Source organism: Stegodyphus dumicola, chromosome 4, assembly GCF_044657685.1.
Source record: "Stegodyphus dumicola isolate Sdum_Otavi_A_Nest chromosome 4, ASM4465768v1".
In the NCBI taxonomy this organism is placed as follows: Eukaryota; Metazoa; Arthropoda; class Arachnida; order Araneae; family Eresidae; genus Stegodyphus; species Stegodyphus dumicola.
The window spans coordinates 180,117,543-180,128,297 of NC_140771.1; the positions used below are offsets into that span (position 1 = coordinate 180,117,543).

Below are 10,755 nucleotides of genomic sequence, written 5' to 3' on the forward strand. Positions count from 1 at the left end.
CCTTGAGTTTGTTAATCAAAAATTCGTTAAAGTTTTACAAAATAGGAAATAGATAATAAAACAAATTCCAAATTTCAAATTTGGTCTTCCTGATGCCCATATTCGGGTGGAGACGTACGTTATTCAAAATTGGATGGTTTTAGGTACCGTTGTTTTATCACAATGCGAGAAACATATATATTTATGCAGCTTCTTCATTATTTAATTTCTTCAAATATAATACAGGGCGATAATATTTGTTGACAATAGTCTGAAAAGTGAAACGGACATTCAGAGTGATTCGACGCAAAATTGCAAAACGAAAATAGTCAATCAGGGACAAAGCCCCTTTGGACTAAAAATTTAACCATTTTCATCCCTTGTACGCTATGCATTAATCTATATATATAATGAAGAAAGTATGTTTGATTGTCCTCTAATAACTCAGTCACTACTATAGCTATCGTCACCAAACTTTCTACAATTCTTTTCTGGGTCCTCGGAAAGGTCGACGTCCACTTTTTTCCAAAAAAAGTATCTAAAATAAGAGATATTAATTAAAAACTTGGAAAAACGACAATTTTCGCCCTCATTTTTCGGAGTGGTAACAGTCTCGCAAGCTTAGACATGAAAATATGTTTTATTTCGAAAGTTGTTACCACTGCTCTCTTTCAAATCCTAGAGTTTGTTAGAAAAAAGTTTCTAAGTTTCACGATGAAATAAAAATAGCATTGCCAAAAATTAAATACATTATTTCCGATTCGAAAAATTTCGTGGGAAGGCATCTTCATACGACTTAGCCGAAATATTAATTAAAATGAGCCGAAATACTAATTGAAAATGCTGAAAGCGCTAATTTTCGCACTCATTTTCCCAAGAGGCAACAGTCTCGGCGTTGGAAATAAAAATGCTTTATTTCGAAAAGTGTTGCTACTACTCGCTTTCAAATCGTAGAGTTTGTTAATAAAAAATTTGTAAGTTTTACAAAATTTATACATATAAAGAAGAATTTCTGTTTATTTGTTCGTTCGCGTTATTGATTTCTGATCAATTATGATAAATTTTTGTCCCATTTAATCGACTGAAATTAAATATAGGTGGAATATTGGAAGAAATTTGAACTTTTACGACCATTTGATTCGAAAGACGAAAATCATTAAAAACTGCGTGCCATTGTTGCTGATATAATGAGAGAGAATTAACTTATTTTTTTTAACAACATTTTTACGTGGGCTCAGTATCGCATTACTGAAAAATGCATGACTATGAATCGTATTTTTTGCATCGTTATTAGAGAAGGATTACAGCGGCGTCGTTCTCTTTATTGTTAGATGTATTACTCTCAATCTAACTTAACTGACACCAGGCACTTCCGCTAGTATTACATAAAGAAGGAACAATGCATGCAGAAGTGCGAGTGATAGTCTGGAATAAAAATTATTCGACTGTTAATTGCAGTTGCGCAGACTCTAATACCATGCTAGTTAAAAACAACTCGATTCTTGGAAGAGGATGTCCTGAGTTTAAATCTCAACTGATCAAGTCAGAAATTTTATTGTATTCCAGTCTAAAGTTCAGTATTTCGTTTTGGAAGCTTAGAAGCAGTACAGTCCCTCAGCCTTAGTAATATGAAATTGCAAAAGAAAAATTTTTGGAAAAACTAAGATTAATTAATACCTACTTTCGGTAAAGTATCGCCTGTTTAGAGATAAAATTTTCTATGCAGTAAATTGCTTCTTTTGGTATCGTGAACATCTGCTGTCATAGATTCGAAAGCCGAGCACAGTCCAACCAAAGCCTTAAAAGTGGAGAAAACAACAACGGAGACATAAAAAATCTGTGAAATAATATGAGGATCAAGTATTAACACAATTCCATATTTTTCGTGGCCACAGACTATTTCGTGATAGACACGAAGACGCTGATGATGAATCCAGTGCTCCTTCGCAGCTTAGACTGGATCAAAACATCAAAAATGTTTAACAACTGCTCATGAAAAATCACCACCTGTCTCTTCCAATCACAGGCGAATGAAAGTAACATCGGTAAAATCAGCTCATAAAACTATCGTAGAAGATCTGGAGGAAAAAATATATTTATTCTCGCTTTGTGCCTTGTGGTTTCTGTTGCACAATAGTGCGGTGTCGGACAGTTTCTAACAAAGAAAAGTGCCACAGTTCTCATTCATCTCTGTTGTTTACTAGACTCATACCTACAGAGACTTTTCTTCCCTAAAATAAAGTCTGACCTCAAAAGTCATTATTTTAATACGCAGGCAAATTCAAAAATATCTAATACAAATCTAAAACATGATCCTGGCGTCACAAATGAAAAAAAGTATTTAGTAATGCTCTGATGTGCCAAAACATTATGATCATCAGCACATGTTTTAAAGAACTCGTCTGGATGACGTGGACGATACATGATTAAGTGCGAATGGTATTTAACTGCTGCTGGAAAAGATACGGAATCATTCTCGCATTTACTTTTGCGAGTGATGGCTGAATAATGAGGGCCCATGGAACCCTTACAACCCAGATTTAGCTCCAAGTGTTTATTATTTGTTCATGAAACTCAAATCTAACCTACGTGAAAAGAGATTGAAGGATGATGATGATGCCATGAAAGGAACAGTTATGAAACAGTTTGAGAACAAACTTTCAGATTACTTTATCAGAGGCATAGAACTGGTCAATGAATGATAAATGAATGATAGGAAAAGTGTATCGAGATACAAGGAAATCACACTGGAAATTAAACTAATTAAATTTTCTCTATTTATTTTAGAACTATATCAGACCTTTAAACCAGAGCTTTAAAACTTTTATTCCAGGAGATACATTCTACGAAAGAATCAAGTAATTTATGAACTCGCCAAGCATTGTTATAAACTTGCAAGGCTGTGTATTGAAGTGTAAGAAGTAAATATGTTGTTTTCTTCAACTTTCGAATTTTGTGCTTACTTACTCCTTTAAACTATGTTGACGTAGTGGGTATATTCTTTTAGAAAACTTTAAAAAAAAAAAAAAAAAAAATCAATAAATCAATAAAATTTACATGAGCATAAAAAGAACTTTCTTTCATTCATCTCGTTTAAAATATGTTAAAATTTTTATATTTTTATTTTTATCTTTTACTTCCAGTGCTATTTGCACTAGGATCAGCCCGAATTCTTAGCTGTTTTACTAACATTTAACTCCGAATACAAGGTTAGACATCACAGATTCGCTCCATGATGTGGAATTCTGCCAATTTCTCCGGGCCTCTCAAATCAGATTTCTCGTAGTAGTAGTTCACACCGTAAATGAGTGCAGCGAGTAGACATAAATTTGTCAAAATGCGCCATTTAATAGCAGTTAACTAAATTGCGATTTACATGGATATTCGCAACATGTACTTTTACTCAACTGCCTCCCCCCCCTTTTTCATTCCCTCTCGAAGAGTGCACATACACGACACGGAAAGAAATGATCGTCATCTCGTATTGTGGAAGAGCAATTAGATTAGCCTTTTCAGCAGGGCACTGCAGCTGATGTGGGGTCCCGGTGCGGGTTGCGTGCGGACACCCACACCTGCGCGCATGCGCATCTGCGGCCGCCATCTGACTCAACCGGCCGCCTTCCCCCCCCCACTTGCCTCTGTGGCTGGCACCCATAGTCCAATAAAACCCATGTTTCGTCATAAGTCATCGACGCTCGACGCTTGTAATCATACTACCTGCCCTTCCATTCCCCTCCATGTCAAATCTCCAGCGATGCGCGTTCGAATGTCCCCCCCCGCACAGCACGCGGACCCCCGGTCTTCTTATGAACGGGGTTACAGAGTGGAAGTATGAACGTTTGTGGGAGGGGGGGGAAGAGCTGAAAATGCTGCTCAAATGGAAGTAATAATAGCGGGCTTTCCAATCTGGGATTATTACAGTTTTGTAGCGTGCGGTCAGATTAAAGAGAGTCAACGTGTAAAATATTAATGCGTCTTTGCATCCAGAGTTTGTTATGTTTGTGGATTCAGAAAAAGTGACACGAAATGGTTATTTTACTTCTACATCTGCACGTCGAAGAATTGATCGAGATCTTGCTTTTCTCTACAACCATCCCGCATGAACCTATGCCTGAGGAAAAACTCTTTAATTTGCAAAATTCAGTAAGTGTACTGGACATTTTCAAATATAAGCCAATCTGTATTGTAAGCCGAGAAATAAGGTTTTGCTACAAAATTTCAACCAAAATTGAAACATGGGTATATGCCTTATTTAAATCGTCCTACAAATCAAAAGCGAAGCCTCAATACACAGAACAGAAAATGCCCATTTATAAAAATGCATTTTGCTCGTGGAAAATCTCATCTCAGTCTTGCACCAAACGAGTGGTTTTTAAAGCTATTAGTATAAATTGCAAATGACATTCCGCATGAGATATCACTTTTAACAACACAGGGGTGTCATTCATAGAAACAATTTATCATTAATACCCCGCTTTGTTTATTCTACAGTTTTTAAAGTTTGATGTGTGCGTCTGTCGAATCACCTCGTATTATATGAAATGTTTTAAACGAGCATTAATAGTTATCTAGGGTATCTGTAAATCTCACATAATTATATTCTTCTATTTCTTGAAACAAGGGGAATCCAGAAGTACTATAATATTAATTAGTCATACTGCAAAATGTTCTAAGAGGGAAGCATGGTTGGCTGGTTAACAGATAAAGGCAAAGCAATTCCAGAACTTTGGCCTCGAGGGATGGATGTCTTAGTGGAGGATATTCTAAGGGAAATTGGCGCATATTTACGCTTTACAAAACAAAAACCATGAAAGTATCCATCCACCCAACTTGTTAACCGTGATTTTCATTCGGAACGAATTGCTAATAGTCAGCAATCTCCTCCAATCGGCTACCCATTGCGCAGATGGAAATGTAAATTTCATATTTAAATATTATGGACATTTAAAAGCCGCAGATGAAAAACTAATTTTCTTTCATTGGGTGAATTGAAACAGGTGAATTGTTTATCACTGCTTTTCACTAAGGTCCCCTTGATAGGTATATGGTGGTTAGCAAAGCTGCCTGCAGTATTCTGAGCCCCGACTTCGAATCCAGAGTAGGTATGAATGTCTGTGTGGCATAGTGACTAGTGAGCAAAATGGTCCTCTTGAGAGATTTGATGTTAGGCAAAGAGGGATGGGAGACCCTCTGTTTCGTTTCCCGGGATGTTCTTCATCAGAACTGAGAAGGAGATGTATGTTTAGCACTGTGGGACTATACCTGTACAATCCATTGATGAAATTAAAGTCTACCACTCCTGTGTTGTCCAGCTATGCATCAGGAAATAAATTGTGAAAGTAGCTTATTTTTATATGGTTTTTAATAGTACAGAAAATAAACAAAAAATACAGTAAGTTCTGAAGATAAGTTGTCTTCTAATTATTAAGTCTGTGCTGGTCGCAAATATTAACTTTCTTTGGTCCAAAAAAGACATAAACTTTTATTCTAACATTATTTATTCATTTGGGTGCAAAAAATATTTTAATTTATTATTTTTTTACCCTCCTTCCCCATAGATTGTTATAAAGCAAGATCTAAAGCCACAAAGAACAAAAGCATGAAAAATAAGTAAATAAAAATTTGCTGGCAGCAGGAAAAGGTCTGCGAACCCATTAGGTTCTAAATAACGCTCTGAAACCGCAGACTTAAAGAGCATCAAACAGTGCAAGAGAACACCAGTTAATTTTATCTTAGAATTTAAACGGTTACAGTTTATTGAGCCTCGAAAGCAATACTGATATGAATAGCAATTTAAAAGGCAATCATGTCCATAGCAAGAAGGAATTCTGCTATTTTTTTTTTTTTTTTTTTTTTTTTTTTTTGCCATTTTGCGTCGGAAACTTTAAATGTCCGTTTCACTTTTCATATTATTGCCACCAAATATTATCGCCCTGTTTTATATTTAAAGAAATTAAATAATGAAGAATCTGCATAAATGTTGTTTCTCGCATTGTAATAAAACATTGGTATTTAGAGCCATCAAAATTTGAATAACGTAATCTTCCATAGAATATGGACATGTGGAAACCCTAATTTGAATTTGAAATTAGTTTTATTATCGATTTCAGATATTGTAACACTTCAAAAAAAAAAAAAAAAAAAAAAAAAAAAAAAAAAAAAAGCGCGCCGAGACTGTGTATCGGAAATTCTAAAGATATGCTCATTTTAAAATTCTTTTGCGATATTGCTGTTGAATTGAATTTTATGGTTTAAGTGCGAAGAACATAATATTTAATAAATAAAGGCAATACACGAAACGTTAAAAAACGCACTTTGGGCGTAAATACAAAATCTGAAAGCTTTCAAGTTTATTTCTTTTTTCAATTGTTTTATTTTATTTAGCTTCCCACCGCTATGAACGATCAATAATATAGTCATAAAATCCTTGTTATAAAATTTCATAGGAAACCTGTCTTACATTGGTGTCTTAAAAGGATAAAACAGTCATAGTAAAATGACTATCAAATCTGAAAATCGTTGTCGCAATGAAATTTATGAAATCAGTTTCAGTTTTCAAAGAGACCAAATTAGTGGGATCTAACAGATGTCTAAAATACTGAAAATTTCAAATTATCTTTGCGAGTTATTTTTAAAACTGAAAGAGTTTGGGAACAAACAGTATTTGTTAAAATACTAAAATCAAAATACTCAGTCACCAAAATTTATACTTATCTTTACATTTTTTAAACAATATTGCTAAATTATATTTAATAGCAATAAGAGGATTTTAAGTTTGGTAAGCAAAAAGATTTTTATAATATTATTTCAGTTTATATCAGCTGTAAGTTTCTGCAATCAATTATATTAAAATTCATTCAGACTTTCAGGAACAAAATGACGTTATATTTGAAATTTTCATTGCATAAAATTACTTCAGATTTCATTATTTTTTTTCCGATTTATGCAGAGATCATTATATAAAACCGATACAAACCTCACAAGTTTAAATTTTCCTTTCGAAGCAAAAATAGTGTAAAATCTCATAAAATACACAGTCAAACTTTTAACTATATAGGATAAAAATCTGAACTCCTATTATAAAGAAAGAAAAATATGAGCATTGTAACTATGATGGAATAAAAATTTTGTAAAGACTTGTTTTTCACATGGCTTTTGATTATAGTTCTTTGAATCAGTTCAATGTCAGAAATTGCTTCCCTTGAAAGAATTTTCATTTTTAAGACGAAAACGTAATCGGAAGAGGAAAAGTCTGGTGAAAAGAAAGAATGAAATTTGTTTTCGAGTTAGCTGATATAAACACGAGACTGAAGCATTTATAAAAAGAAAAACTTTTTGATTATACTACATATTAATATTTAAACTACACAAAAAGTGTAATCGAAGTGGGGCGTAGATTTCGAATAAAACTATAATAAAAAAACATATCTGAAAGCTTTCAGATTTTATATTACGTTCAAAGGGGCTTTTTTCACAGGGGATTCAAAACGGGAGTTGAAAACTGATGCAGACATTAAAAGTCACTCGAGGCAAAATACAGTTAGACACTGAAACGTCTTTACGTTGCAACGCTACCAACATAATACCAATAAGAGATATAAAAAAACCTCGCGTAGAATATCCGTGCTTGAAATACATGTGATGTTATATTAATGGAACGCTTTAAAATCGTTGAGTTTGTTAATCAAAAATTCGTTAAAGTTTTACAAAATATGAAATAGATAATGTAATGAAATAGATAATAACAATGTTTTATAATAATATGTAATAATAGTTCTAGATAATAAAATGCATTCCAAATTTGGGATTCCAGATGCCCATATTCGAGTGAAGGACTAAGTTATTCAGAATTTGATGTCTCTAGGTACCGTTGTTTTTCCACAGTACGAGAAGCATATACGCATTCATGCAGATTCTTCATTATTTAATTTCTTTAAATATAACGCAGGGCCCTAATATATGGTGGCAACAATTTGAAAAGTGATTCAGACTTTTATAGTGAGCCAACGCAAAATGCCAAAACGAAATCATTAGCCCTTTGATTATAATAACAAAAAAAATTGAAGTATAATAACTATAACAACTGTAATATTTCGAATAAAATTATTTTAAGGCTATCAAATGCCCTCGTTTTCAGGAACAAAAATATATTAAAATTTCATAAAAGCGAGTACGCGAATAATTCATTATTACCACAACAGCAATAATTGTAATATGAAAAATGCTGAAAGAAAGCGTTTTTTTTTTTTTTTTTTTTTTTTTACAGAATTTTCTAAGAGTTACTGTCTGAAAATTGGAATATTAGTTCATAAGAAATAGAAATAGATATAAAAACGAATTTCTCATTCATAAGCAATGAAATCCTTTTTTTTTTTTTTTTTTTTCGATTTTTTTTTAGCACTTTCTTTTAGAAACCTCATTTATTGCTTTCGCAAAAAGTCGTTCAAATTATACGAAAGGAATTATATATACGTACATCACTTCTATTCGAAATTGCTTTTAATATCTATTATACAACACGATTTAAAAAAAAAAAAAAAAAAGTAACGCTCTTGAGATGCATCATTAGAAGTTTTTCGAGTTACTATTCTGTTGCGCAGTACTACTAAAGTAATCTTTTTCCGTTCTTGCTCTGAATTACGTAACCTGGATGCCGTTAATCACTACCCTTACATTTCGGAGTGGAGGAAAAATTTCGGTGTGCAGTAACATCCTTATCTTCCATCCTTTTTTGACGGCATTGTGTGTTTGATACCATCTTTCGAGTTCTCGAAACACTGCATGGGATCACATCACAATTCAAAGACGGAAAATCACTTTTAGAAGTTTGATTTTAATATCCATTCCTCAAGATTTTGCAACAAGCTCATATATCATTTATTTCTATATCACTCATTTCTGCATATGAGCACAAACGCAAAACTGGTTTGGAATCAATTTTAGGTAAGCAGAATAACCAATGTAAGGAACTTTAAAAAACGGACGTAATGAAAAGCTCTGATCAGTGCTAACCAATAACTTAATAAAAAGTTGAGGCTAAACAAAAAGTAAAAATTATATCATCTCAAGGTATCTCAAAGGTAAAAATTATATCATCAAATAATATCATCTCAAGTTAATTTCCATTCTTTATTTAAATTAAAAATTAGATACTTAGCAGTTATATCAAATCAGTGGATCTCTATAGAAATTTAAATTTTTGTTCATGTATTTGAACCAACTATAAATAACTGAATAGGAAATCACAGAATAGCAGAAATCACATTCAGTATTGAGATGAATAATTACAACACTCCTGCATAAATTTGACTGCCAGTATAAAAGGAAGATGAAAAATTGCAACAAAATACTCGAAAGCAAAAGTAAAATTTTCCTTTTTTAATTTAGAGCTAATAAAAATGATTGCTGAGTAAAACTGGAATTTGTTGGTATGAGGGAAAATAATCTATGTTGTAACATGTTTATCTTCAATAGCTAATACAATGAAAGCAATTCGAAATTATTACTATAAAGAAAAAATTGAAAAAAAAATCATTTTTTAGATTTGCTAATTTGCTTTTTATTTTGGAATTAAATAATTTGAAGATTATAATGCACTACATAGATATCAAGAGTGTATGAAGTGAAATACATCACCATTTATATGTATTAAATAATTATCAAAAATATAATTCAGCTTTAAGGAACTTTGGAATTTTACCATAATTAATTTCCTTTTCATATATATATATCTGCAAAAAAAAAAATCTTGTGTATAAAAATCTTGATAAAATATGTATGGTCTTTTAAAAATAAGAACTTTCTTTTTTTTAAGGCCTTTGTTTCGTTTTCATCAATAATGTAAATAAATAAATACAAACAGAATATGCCGTTATATAGTTGTTGCCAATTAACTACATTTATCAAGGAATTCAGGATACTAAAATACGTATTAGTAAGATATAATTAATTAATCATCGTAGAATTTACATGCAAGTGTAATATTGATAAACTGAAACTATCTTCCCAAGTATCGTATAGAATTGATATTAAGTAACCAATTCTTTACTATGGGAAGGAAAGAAACGGGTATTACTATTCATTCTGTTGCCGATTACCATTTATGCGCATTACCTTGCGAAAAAGAAAAATACGCATTCTCTGCTAAATCAGCTTTCCTAAGTAAAGTTCCAGAGATCAAATGGCCGAAGTATTGTTACCTGGCTGTGGCGCCATCTATGAACCAATAATGTAAATTCATTTACCTTTCAAATACAAGCATACTTCACATGAACCGAAATAGGTTGACCATTCAAAGAAAAGCCTTCCTCTTCAACATCTTCACTCCCTCAGAATTTGAAGTAGATCAGAATTGCCGCTGAAATACGGAAGAAGAAACGCGTCACAAAAGTTAAGTCCATCGGGATACAAAACTGATTTAATTTCAGTAAACTTCAGGAGTATGTTATATCTCTAATTTTGATTACTCTATTGCACCCTATTATTAATAATAATATTTCCATTTAGTTTGACATTGACAACTTCCTATGAAGCCGATGGTATGGTTTTTTTAACCATCGCTTATATTCTGGAGTGTCATCGCTTATATTCTGCCACTCTGTGCCTCTCTACCAAAAATGTCTGAACTCATATTTTTTAAAAGGCGGCATCGTTTGAATCAGCATTGGCGATTGTCCTGATTTTCTGACAGTTCGCGCGTATTTTAAGTTAAATTTTTCGTCTCTGTAAGTTATTTTAATAATATCATAGAAACGAAAATCTAATTGAAACTGAATG

The 10,755-nt window shown here is 32.5% G+C and overlaps 1 protein-coding gene across 1 annotated transcript in view; it reads right to left on the reverse strand.

Annotated features, from left to right (window-relative positions):
- LOC118184698 (uncharacterized) overlaps window positions 1-10,336 on the reverse strand; it is a 129,437-nt gene extending 119,101 nt beyond the window's left edge. Inside the window, exon 1 of the mRNA XM_085815851.1 lies at window positions 10,224-10,336. The gene's annotated coding sequence lies outside the window, so the exon portion shown is untranslated. The remainder of the gene's footprint in view (window positions 1-10,223) is intronic.
- Between the last annotated feature and the right edge of the window lie 419 nt (window positions 10,337-10,755).